Raw genomic sequence first — 12976 nt, forward strand, 5'->3', positions numbered from 1 at the left:
GTCATCTACCAGGCAACCCCCACCAAATCCCAGAGTTCACTCAACTCCCCAGACCTCCTGTAATCAACGGAAAAGGCGTGTGTCTGTGACAGCGGTATTGATGCATGCTACACATCCAACCAGAGCTGCTTGCCAATTTTCTGCTAGCTTGGGTGAGTTATAACGGCGAAGGTCATTCACACAAAAGCTACGATTTGTGTCATTTTGGCACTAATTTTAGTTTTGGGAAGCATAACAGCTGCTAGATCAGACAGCCAGCAGAGAGGCAGTCAATGCAGCGCTTGACTTTGACACGTTCCCCCTGGCATAACTCACACTAATAGCTACATGTGCACTTCTGAGTGTAGCTTTCAGTGACTGAGATTCTATTGTTGGTATGTAAAATGTGCATCCATCCTCACTTGTGATGACTGACATCTCTTTCCCCTAATTAGCTTTATCTGCTCTCCAAGATTAGGCGGCGTTGTGTTCCAGGGACAGTGAATCATACATCCCTGACAGGAAGATACATCCATCCATTAAGGCTTGAGGACATGGACAGGAAGTTTGGAAATGACCCACAGAGATTGAGAGGTACTCTTGACCCACTGTGTCAAAATACCTATAACATCAATAATCAGTGTGTGCGCGCGCGTGTGTATATGTGTGTGAATGTATGTGTGAATATATATATATATATATATATATATATATATATCTCCAACCATTTAATGATGGCTCTTTAAAATAGACCTACTGAAATGATTAAAATTTAATCATCTTTTAAAGAAGAGCGACGACTGACATCTTCACTGTAGGTTTTGTAATATTACTATGAAACCTATTATTAAAACCATAAATCAACCGCACCTGTTCTTATTTATGCGTCGTGGGCTCTGCATTCTCCGCTTCAATTATGTTCCACTTCAGTGAGTTAAATATCAAAACGAAAATAGATGTGCTGTAGGCGGCATATTGGATGAGGCAAGCTCCAGTCACAGGCAGGAGCCACTTAGATCAGCCAAAATTGAACCAAGAAACCAAAAACCTCATTGCATTTATTGTATCATGCATTGCAAAATCCCCTCATGTAAAATATGGTAGACATTTATTTTTTACATCATAACATATGCTTGGGAGCAGGGTGTGTGTGAGGACAATCCAGAAGCTCAAAATTTTTATGAAAATCTTAATAACTGCCCAAGTGTGAAGCCTATGGTGGTGTGAGGATGGGGTGTCAGTGTGGTAATGAGTGTGAGGAGGAGGCGGCGTCATAGGCACACTTGTCTTTGATAGCTCAGGTGGTCATTACCTGAGGGAGAAGAGAGAGTTAATGGGCATTCTGAGCAGCAGACAAGCACAGGCTAGAGTTTCTTCTGCCACAAGCGGTGGGAAGTATGCATCAGAGCATCGGGCTGGGCCCCAATATCAAAATGCTTGTGCCATTTTCTCCACTTGACTGTCTTCATTGTGTTTCATAATATATTTCATGCCTTGTAAATTATTTTGTAGCCTTTACAAAAATATCAGAAAATGCCAACTAAAATTTTATTCTGTCTGGGTGACAATTTTTCATATCACAAAAATGATAGCTGTTCCTCTCCTAGTTTGTCAGGGTGATAGTAGGTTTTGTCTTCTTGGAAAAATAGTTTTTGATGTGTGATCAACGTCTCCTCAAACTATTGGGTGTGAAACGTATTGACTTACTGTTATAGTCGATGAGAGAAATGAGCCTGATTGTCTCGAATGAAAAAAACAAAGAGCACACAGTGATATGAGTGAGGAATTTGCCTGAGAGGAAAATGAAAAAAAAGAGGTATGCAAGTTTGCCTGTCACTTATCACATTTATTTATCACATTTCAGCACATTGCAACATACTACGATACTCGCCTTGTGCAAACGATGAAATCACACCGTGTATATTCGGATTGCAGGGAAATGTGTAACAAAAAACTTTTAGCTTCTGGTGTGACCTGCAAGAAGGGCAAGTGGATGAGTTCCAGGTCAAAGCATGAGATTTATCCACAAGGGCAGACTGGGAGGAAAGGGAGGCGCATCCCTGCAGCAGTGCATTGACCCAGGGGGGAAGCACCTCCCTCCCCCTAGGCTCCTTGGGTGGGAAGATTTACTGGAGTCCTAATCACAGGTCCACACCTTGCCTGCGTGTTCTCTGACCAATGGGAACGCAGCCGCAGTCCATACATTGTCTAGTTAACTTCCATTTTGACAATGTGAAATTTTTGGCATTTAAAATGCATCACAAATTTATTAGACCACTACACAATGTATGGTTTGTGCCACAACTGCCCTGAATCCATACCAGTGATGTAGTGTAGTTATTTAATTCATTTTTTGTGTTTCTGTAATTATTTTATTTTTCCCCTATATAAGGCGGAAGCCAGTAAAAATTAATTATTGGATCTGCACCGTTATCCTGATCCATAACTTAAAACAATACCCAACCTTGCTGTTAAATCTTTTATTAATCATTTTAGCTTAGTCACCTGTGGCCCTAATAAGGTCAAGTGATTGAGAAAATAAATATTTTATTTACAGACAGTAAGTGGAAAAAAAATCTAACTGATGCATAATTGCATTAAAATATAGGAATAAAAATTTTGAGGCTGAACCGCTTTGATCCTGACTGATTGGAGGCCATTACGGGGTAACCATAATATCAGGGTTCATTCGCAAGGTCAAAAATGCCACCAACGTCTTTTGGTTAGTCGGTGCGGAGTGTTCTAACAAGAGCCATAAAAATTGAGTCACCCAGGTGGACGAGTCAATGGCGTGTTGAGGTATTTGAAGTGAAACGTGAACGGCTGTTTCATCGCCTTGGAAGGACATCAAGTGCGGCGTAGTGCCCTCAATTCAATCTTTGGATTCATGTGATTGTCAGAACAAAATGACAATTTAACGTCTTGTCCTTAGTTGGTGTCTTTCGCACATATTTGCTGCTGTGATGGGGGGGGGTGAAGGTGGCTTGTCAATTGAGGCTGTGAAATTTCACAATATTCCGCAAATGAATTTTGCAAGATGCAACAGGTACTGCTTTGCTTTCATGACTGTCTGCATACCAATGTGACCGCAGTCTAACTATTACTCTCTTTATCTTTGCACCCTGCGGCACCAGTTTAGAACACACTCTGTTCTTCTTCCTAAAAAGGAAAAAAACAATAATCTGGAAAAATTGTCAAAATATATATATGTTTGTTACAGCCAAGGGCTTGAATGAGCTTCTTATTTTTCCTTGAAATTCACACAAAAGAATGTTAATGCGTTGACACAACGCTTTTTTCTTAAGTGAGTAATCGCTCTGGTCTGCTGGTTTGGGTTTTGATGGATCAGGTTGTGTGTATATTTGACATCAATCCCAGTTTGTGTGGTAAGCGAGTTTGCTCTGACCGACATCTGTTGAAATTTCTTAGCCCCAAAACAAAAGCAGCAATCAGCTGAAATCATGACATTCCACTTTTGTATATATATTTTTGAACAACTTGCTGTTATTTCTGTCTAATTGTCTAACTTGACACTAATGCACGCATTTATGACTCACATTCATCACACCCAGATAATGGTGTCTGGAACCAGCGGGAAATTTCCCCAGCTCTTCACAAGTAGCCCTAGGAAGTTTACGGGTGACCGTTTGCACTCCGAGCGCAGCAATGGTATTTCCTTATCCATTCTCCAAAACAACTTCACCTGACATGTAGTCATTTTTTTGGCTGACACAAAGTGAACTGTCAAGGCACCGGGGGAAATTCTCATCATGTTGAAACAATGTCATTGCAAAAGTTTTGAGAGGGAATGCAGGGTGAGTCCTGTCAGATTTGCAGTCAGGTGATCCAGTGCTTGGCTACTAAATATTTTTAGAAGGATTTTGTTTCAGTGAAAAGCATTTTCCAGGCCAAGGAGGTCTGATAAAATGTGGGGTCTTTTGACTTCTACCATCACCATGTAGATGAGTATGCATGGGCGTAGCTATGTGGTGGCCAGGGGTGGCCATAACCACCCCTGTTCATTCTCTTGCCACCCACCTTGACCACCTCCACATGTGGCAAAGAATTTTAAAATTAAAAATAATGGTAATGCAAAATACCAAAGACTCTTATGGAGGAACATTTGTCTTTTTTTAATTTACAGCAAAATCAAGTGTAACCCCCCCATCCCCTATATATCTGGCAGCACCCTTGAACCTCCCTTTTTTTAACTGTGGCCCAGTGCAAAATAAAAGTCCAAAATGTCAAGCTTGGGTAAATTTTATGTGGATGAACTTGTAAGCTCAATTAAAAAAAAAACTTTGGCATGAGCTTAAACGGAAATGTTTTAATGAAGCGCCGCACATAGACACACTGCAAAATATTGTAAAGCGATATAGCAACATCGGAAGCCATGCCTCGAATTTCTTTCAGTTCCTGTCTCCACAGTGCGGATAATGAGCCTTGTAACTGTGACCTGGACCCAAATAGTAAGATCCTCCTTTCAAAGCCCACTTTGGACAAGGTGCACACATTACATGATGGAAACAGGAGGAATACTCAACAAATTCCTCAGATAAAAGTTGAAGAAAATGACATCCTATGAATGGCATCATTGTTTCCTTTCCTTTGGTGTTTCACATCATAAAGCTCGCGGAATGCAGCGTCATCGCCGTTTGAGCTCCGACAAAAATCCATTCGGACTCTTTGTTGTGCAGTCATTCACATCACACACGTACAGAGTCTTGATTATCAGTCATCTATCTTCTGTGGCACTCTGCATTGCGATCAACACACAACGGGTCTGTGCAAAAGCTACACTTCCTTTCACTCCATCTGCTCGTTCTCGGTTCTCTTTTCTTTCCCACAAAGCGCTGAGAACACTATCAGTTACAATCAATGTACACACTCGCTATCAGATGTCTTCACAGTTGCATTTCACACCCTTGCTGGAAAATATTATCGTGATTGTGGAATACACAACAGGCAAAACAACGGCAGTATTTGTAGTGCCTGCTGAAAGAAAAAGAAAAAAAAAAAAAGAGTCCATGATCTGAGCTCAAAGGAGTAATTCAGCTGCTTTAGTGGAAAGAGCCCGGAGTGGGTCTTTTGGTCTCCTTTGAATCCGAACAGAACTTTTTGCTGAGACCTGCAGCTATGCTGTGACTGCTAGTTTGATCAAACAGCTGCCAATATGAAAAGAAGTGCTGTATCCTCTCAGCACCTGGGGGCAGCGTGAAATGAAGACAGCCTGCTTGGTTCCCCTCGCACATGCATGCACCTCTTGGGCTTGAAGACATTTTTTCATAATTGCATCTAATTCTATGGTAGGTGTCCCCATTCCTAAGCTACAAAAGCCTTTCTACCTTTGTCATGCTCATCCAGGGCCAATGTCATTGATCTAATTACAAGAACTCACACTATTCATGAGAAAGGTGCTTTTCGGAGTTTCAAAACTTAAAAGAAATTATCTTGTTTTTATTAAGCAGAGAGAATAAGACCGCCCCCCACCTGCCTTTTATTTTTTGAGATCATGCTTTTTTTTTTTTTTTTTTTATCACCAATCGTATTTTCACAAAAGGATCAATAAATTGATGAATGCTTGGGTATATTCTTGGTTTATGTTGTTATCTTCTTGTGTTTTTATCTTCTTGGTAGGTCAGAATTTTGAGTGACATGTTCATGAAAGTGTGCAGACACACACTCTTGCCTCCACTTGCATGTGTGTATTTTCATACACACAACAAGGGGATGATGGTAGGTCTCTCTTCAAAATCTAGTCGATTATGGGATTTTAAAAAGTCAACTCCAGCATGTGAGGATCACCATTGTGCAAAGATCAAATAGGAGTAATCATGGGGCAATTCGTGAAGATAACAAAGGTGTTTTTTTCATGTCTAAAATAGGCGCACATAATGTTTTTATCTATTGCAAGCGTGTTCAAAGATCATTTCAAGCCATAACTCAGTTATTTGAGACAATATGAAAACAGAAACATACTCTTATGGATTTGGAATTATGCTACAATAGCTGTTTATGATCCACCTCAAGCCCACTGAGTGCCGCACTGCTGTTCAACAGTTCAAAAAAAAACAAAAAAAAAACATGCTAGGTGCAGGCTGAGGCCCCAAGGCGAGTTGAGAGTCAGTATGCATTCCTTTCTGCCTGATTTAAAAGAGTCTAATCAAAAGGTCTCATCTTTTTTCTTCATGCATTTAGTTGATCGGAGATGAGCAGGAGGCATTTGTTGATCGAAACTCTACTGCACGGCTAAAAATTGCACGTGAGCAAAATGTGTCCAATTTCTTGGCATACGGATGTCAGGAGTAGTTCCATGGAAGTTTAATATCACTTGATTGACAGCAAGTCAATCTATGATGTGCGTTTGTATTATTTTAATATAAAAGAATATGGCACAATGACAATAAAAAAAAATATACATACATATTATTTTTTCACAATTAAAAAATTGGAATTTACAAAATGGTTGTCCCTTGAACCCCAATTTAAAGCTGGAAGTAAAAACTACCAAAATTGTCTCCATAAATGTCAGTAATTTATATTCTGAATGTTTTTCCAACTTAAATGACTGTTTTAGGCCCCAAAACACAAGGTGTGTCCTATACTTCCCAATAATACTCATTTCAGATCATGTCCAGAAAATATTGCCCAATATCCTCATAACTTGCAAGAAAAGATATTTGAAAAAAGTAATAGTGCCAGTTTACTGTGGAATTGTACTTGTGCAAAATGAGAGCTGTACAATACGCAGAGGAAGGCTCAGATGGAGTGTGTAGTTAAATATAAAATCTGTGCGGTCTGTTTAGATCAGGGGTCACCAACTCCGGTCCTCAAAGGTTGCAGTGCATCTAAAACAAGCTGGATAGGGGGGGCCTTTGAAGACCGGACTTGGTGACCCCTGGTTTAGATGGTACATGACATGTCAACATCGACAACATCAACATATACTTTCCTGGAGATGCGGGATCTTGTTCTTTTGATGACTCATCATGAGGTAAGAGGAAACAGCTCCCCCTGGTGGAAAATCTGTGTGATCATGAGGAAAGTGGGGCTTGAATTCTTTTTCTAATTCTTTGTTTACTCAGTGCTTATCTTTGATTGAGAGTGTCAACACAATGTGTGTCAGGTTTTAATAGGCTCATCATGATTCAAAGCGCAATGGCTTCTGGTCATATTAAAGCAACATTTGCATTTTCCTCCTATTCCGTTTAATGAGAGCGTATTTTCCTGTTTGCATGGCCTATTCAGATTTTTCCCTGCAGGGCTGCGTTTTCTGTGTTTTTCTTCCCCTCTGCCTCATTGACTCCAATATGGGCTTCCTGGAAGTGTTATCTTCAGACTTGTTCCCACAAGAGCTGATGACTTGAAATCATTTCAAAAGGTGCTCACGATGAGAACGTGGATATTTGCGGTCTTAAATAGCTGCATTTGATTTTTGTGTTGCGAACATGGGTAACAAAGGCCTCCAGAGAGGGAGATGCATATACGTCTCTCACCGTCTCCCAGTCAAACCCTCACCCGTTTAATTTTCTGCTATTGGGTGATTTTTATTTGTCCCCGCTACACTTTTAGGTTGTTGTTGTTTTTTTTAACTTGTCATATTGCATTTTCCTGAGCTGTCCTGGATGCATGATAATCAGTCATTGCACAGACATTTAATCACATATACTACATACACTACATATGTCATAGAGTGGTTTAAAAAAAATGGAAAAAAAACGCATTAACAATTGGAAGGTGAAATCAAAGGCATTGGAAGAATATTTGCTGAAAAATTGTTCAAAATGTTTTTTTTTTTTACACAGTTTTCTGTTCAGTGTTGACACTGAATAGTTATTTAGTTCTTTTGCCATAATAGATATTTGAATGCAAGGGAGTGTGCCCCTCTCACTTCTGAAATGATGGCTAGGCTCTTGCGTTTAAAAAAATCAACGGTAATAACAGGATTCATTTCTTTCTTGCAGGCACATATTTATCTGATTTCTGAAATTTATAGCTAAAAACCACCACACTACTGACGAGCCCATGGGCATATGTCGTAGCATCTTCGCCCTGGCAAATGCAAACGTGTTATACGCTTCCAGTTAAACAACACAGTAAATATTAAATTATAAGATATGGGTTCACCACAAATGGGCCAAGAAATTCATCTTGTTGTCATAGGATAATTTTACAACACACTTCAAAGTCAAAAATAAACATTACGTTATATTACACAATGCATTTTTATGGTTATTATTGCTGAGTAATGTTATTATTCAATTACATTTGTCTGTTACAATATTTTGTCTTTTGTGTCAGGGATGGGGGTGGGACAGACAGACAAGGATGCAAGGGTAAAGTGCCCACCACTGATCACAATAATGTATCTCACTGTCAAATACCCAAAGGCATGTTTCTTATCATTGATATCAATTCACCACAGTCGATTAAATGCAAGTTATACTCAAAAACTATGAAACGAACAAAATTATTCCTTTGTGCTGTTTTAAACATGCTGACACAGCATGTTGGCCATTGTGAGCCTCTTAATGTGCTAATAATGGCATTTCTAGTTCAGTTTTTATTACCATTTTAATTGTATCACGTTGTTACTTATTAAGCTAGCGTATTTGTGCTCGGAAGTATTTGCCGCTGCTTGTACAATGACATCTCCACAGCTGGTGCCTCGCATTCCACACAAACTGCTTGCCATGAAGATCTAACCGGCTATGCAATGCTTACTGTCTACACTAATTAGGTATAAGTGAGGGCAATAAATTTTCTTTGGGTGAGCAATGAGTTGTAGGATGAAGAGTTGAGGCTTGCTGTGGAAGAAACAATGTCATCCAAGTTGTGAGTTGACTTCAAGTGTTTGTTATTTCAAAACACATTTTTCTTCTTCACGGTGTGATCGTGAAATGGCTTGAGACTTTGCTGTGGCATGTTTGGGATTGTCTAGGGATTCCCACAAGGCTTCCAGTCTTCGAGAAGCACAAAAAGCCTAAAATAGAATAAGTGGGCATAAATCGATATATATGTATGACAAATCTATCTGTACATGAATATGAATCTGCCCTTGTTTTTTTCTCTCTAGCTAACACATTAGGTATTATTATTATTATTAATGATGATGATAATAAAATAAAATAATAATAATAATAAAAGTGTGCCTACATATGGATATATCTGCAAAATTATAGCTATGAATTAACTTAAAAACAAAAAATTAAATGCTATGCTATTAAATGCTATTGTGCTAGAAAAAGACACTTAAAACAACAAACCAGCATCAAAAATACTATATACATATATAAATAAAAGACACATAAAGCCATCTATGATTAAAATTTGCTGTTGATTAGTCTTTAAAGTATTTTTGAAAATTCATTTGCATATTAAGGAGTTCGCTCTAACAAAAAAAATGTAACCCAAGATCATGTTAGGCAAGAATTATGTTCTTTCTTGTAACTAGTATGGTTTGTACTCTTTCTGAAATGCTGTCCCTGTAACTATAACATTGTTTTGTTTGTCTATCTTCTTTTCTTTCTCGCAGACAGGTAAAAATGGTCATAATTAGCTTGTGCGGTGCAGTTGAGACATGCTCATAACAACAGGTATGCCTTTACAAACAATATGGAATATGTAATTGAAGAAGTTTACCACAATTTAATTAGCATGTTTCACTATAATGAACACTTTTCGTCTCGTCTACCAAAATTCAAGAGCACTTATACCTCCCCAAACAAAACTTAAACAACTCTATAAAACTATATTTCGAAAAAGCTGCATTTAAACACTTGATTATCGCATGAGTGTCAACTGTGACTGTTCTTGACACGTTTAATCAGACTGTTTACCTAAGCCAACCGGGGAATGAACATCTGCAGGTTTGATGTTAAATCATCACCTGGCTAGGTGTTGATGTAAGAGGTCGCATCATGGACCGTGGCCGCCTATTGAATGCCATTTAGCCTCCGCGTGAATCTTGTGTGTGCAAATACAGTTATGCAGGTTGGCACACACCTATAAAGGAATGCCTTTCAAGTCTGGGGTGCCCGAGCGAAATCTCTTCAGTAAATGCACCATCCCAAAATATCTGCATGTGCACTCAGTGAGTCAATCGCATTCATCCATGCTAGGATGATACTTCTCTGTCAGTGTGGCCCTCTCACATTGAATTACTGTCATAGCTTCCTTGATGACTCTCTTCAGGTGATAAAAGAGATGTTGATATAACCGCATCTGGAAGGTTTGTCGGATTTTGTGGAGATTGCGCTCTCACCAAAGTCTATCGAAACCCTGACGGCATCAGATCATGTCCCGATTAGCCGATTTGGCGCAATGCAATTAGTTGAATGTGTGGGAGAAACGCTTGAGATTGTTGACAAAACTTGAACGCATTCACAGAGGGAAGGGTGGCTCTACAGAACATCTGCTCCTTGGCGTGAAAGCAGGAGGGTTTTTCCTGAGCGTCTCGCCCAAGGCTTGTTTTTGAAAGCTTTTGATTGATCACAAGGATTCAAGGTGAAATCCCGCACAATTTCAAAACAAATCATGAAAGACTTGTACAACGCGCCGCAAAGATGCTCAACGCTGAAGGCGAAAACACCTTGACCAAATATAGAACTTCTTGGTCGCTAACAATTTTCATTTTGACTGTCTTCTTTCATTTCCACACATTCGTACACGTAATTTGGGTGTCTTTTGTGCGGCGGTTAAGACCCCGCAGCGACTGAAGGCAATTTTCACGTAACTTCAGAAAACCTGCCCAACTGGCTCTGAAAAAACCTTCAAAGGAGGGGCAAGTTTTTTTTATAATGTACAGTAGAACTCAACGGTACCTGTGAGCACATGTATGTTCATAATCTTTATTTCAGCGTATTGTCTTTTCTGTTGTGTAGAATTCTTTCTATTATGATGAGCCGACAACTGACAACAACAGACTGTTCCAAAAGGGACATTGGTAGAACGGAATTTCCCTGAGGACAAATCCGTATAGACTTGGTGAGCTGAGACTGTCATTAGGCGACCTGTTACATTCTCACTGTGTATTCCCGTTTTATTTCTCAATCAGCAAGGCGATCTATCACAAGAGTCCAAATCAGGAGGAATAATAGTCTTTAATGTCCAGTAAGATGGATTCTTACTAGTACCGCTTGCTAACTGTAGGTGGAGATGGCCTCCTTTACCGGCGTCAAGTCACTTGATGCTGTTTGGACCTCCCTCCATTGCATGAACTCATTTTGTGTTGCTTTTGAGTTACTTTTAACAAAACAAACATTTGGATTACTGTCCTTGGATTTGAATTTGGAGTCAGCCAGCCCTCTCTGAAAGGTCTCCACTTTCGCCAAAAAGTTGCTGCCCTCACTGCTCACCTCCTGACTGAAGCTTGTAGGAAAGAGAACGTGGCTCAGTTTCTGGCCTCCCTTCATTGGCCTCCTTTACATGTTAGAGTTAATTTTACTATTTGTTTAGTTATCTTTAAATTTACCTCTGAGCAGAGGTCAGCGGACAAAACAAGGAGCCTCACAAGGACCTCCGGTTAGGCAATATGAAAACACTTTTTTTGGATTTCGACTCAGCATGAGACTCAGTGTTGTTTTAGTATTTTATTATGTCTACAGTTTTTATGTTATTATTTTATACTTCCCACTGTCTTTGGTTTTTATGCCTGATTATTACTTTATGTACACCACTTTATATGTGGCTATGGTTGTTTTTAAAGTGTGCCGTAAAAAAGTTCAATTAGGTTGAGATGAGTTGCATACTCTTCATTTGAATACTTAGCGGACAAAACGATCAATCAGATCAAACTTACTTTTGTTGCCTTTAAAGAAGAAAAACCAAACAATTTCCCAATTTTCTTTTTAGATCTAACATGGCAGAGAAGAGACAGTCCCATTTGTCTATCTTGAGGGCAACCAATAATCATAAATCAACCTACTGTAGATGTAGAGGCTCTCTAAAATGACGAAAGACAAAGTGAAAGTGAGCGTCTCTTGATTGTGTCGCTTTCTTTATGCCGTTTCCCTTTTGTGCTATTCTTTATCTCATTACCATCACTGAAGCTGACCTCAGAGCAGAGCATCCAGCTGTGCGCCCCTGCCCTACAGACAAACCTTTGCCCCGCTGCTGAACCGCAGGATCATCTAGCACTGTCACGGCCTCATCTTGCAACTGTCACCGAATGACCTCGGTGACTCGGAGGCCACTCGGGGGCACTTTACATGACCGCTCATTTTAATTCCTATGAGAAACTAATTACTTTAGGTACGACCTGAGATATTACCTGTCGGACATCTTTGTTTACACCCAACACTGACTGCTATTTATAGGCACCCGGAGATATAAAACTTGAGCACGTGTAAACATTTTAATCATCCGCATTTGACGTTGCCGAGCAAAAGTTCTGTGCGTAGCCGCCTCTTGATTCAGCGTCAGGAAATGAAAGGGCGATAACATGCTTGAAAAGGTTTGCGGCACTGACTTCAAAACACTTTGGTCACCAGCATTGTGGGATACATATCAAAAGGAGCACTTTCAGGTATCTCTTTACGTCTTTGGGTTGAAAGTGAGGGTGTTCCCACATCTTGGCAAGGCATGAGTGGAGCAAAGGCAGAAGATTAATGATATAATAGCTCTGACCACATGGTTTAGTTATTTAAACTGGCAGCACCAGCTCAAATTGTTTCATGGTTTTCTGCAATGATACATTTGGAGCATGTCTGGACAGGTTGGAAGATGCTGGAGGAGAGAAGTCATTGGAACTCCTTCTGAACTGCTCAGCTTGGAAGCTATGACACCATCAGGAAAGTACACCACTGTTGACTTGACTTGTTTGTGCACCTTTTCATTGTGGACGCTTGCTTCCTGCATCACTGTAAAAGCATGAAATTCATACATAGTATATATCTTTTTAAATATGATTTTTTTTCAACTTCCAATATTTACTGGGGCGAAAATGGAGGTCACAATGTTGTTTTTTTAATGAATTTGTTTCTACTTCCAATATTTA

The sequence above is a fragment of the Syngnathus floridae genome, chromosome 2 (genome assembly GCF_059516105.1).
Source record: "Syngnathus floridae isolate MCC-2025c chromosome 2, RoL_Sflo_1.0, whole genome shotgun sequence".
Classification (NCBI taxonomy): domain Eukaryota; kingdom Metazoa; phylum Chordata; class Actinopteri; order Syngnathiformes; family Syngnathidae; genus Syngnathus; species Syngnathus floridae.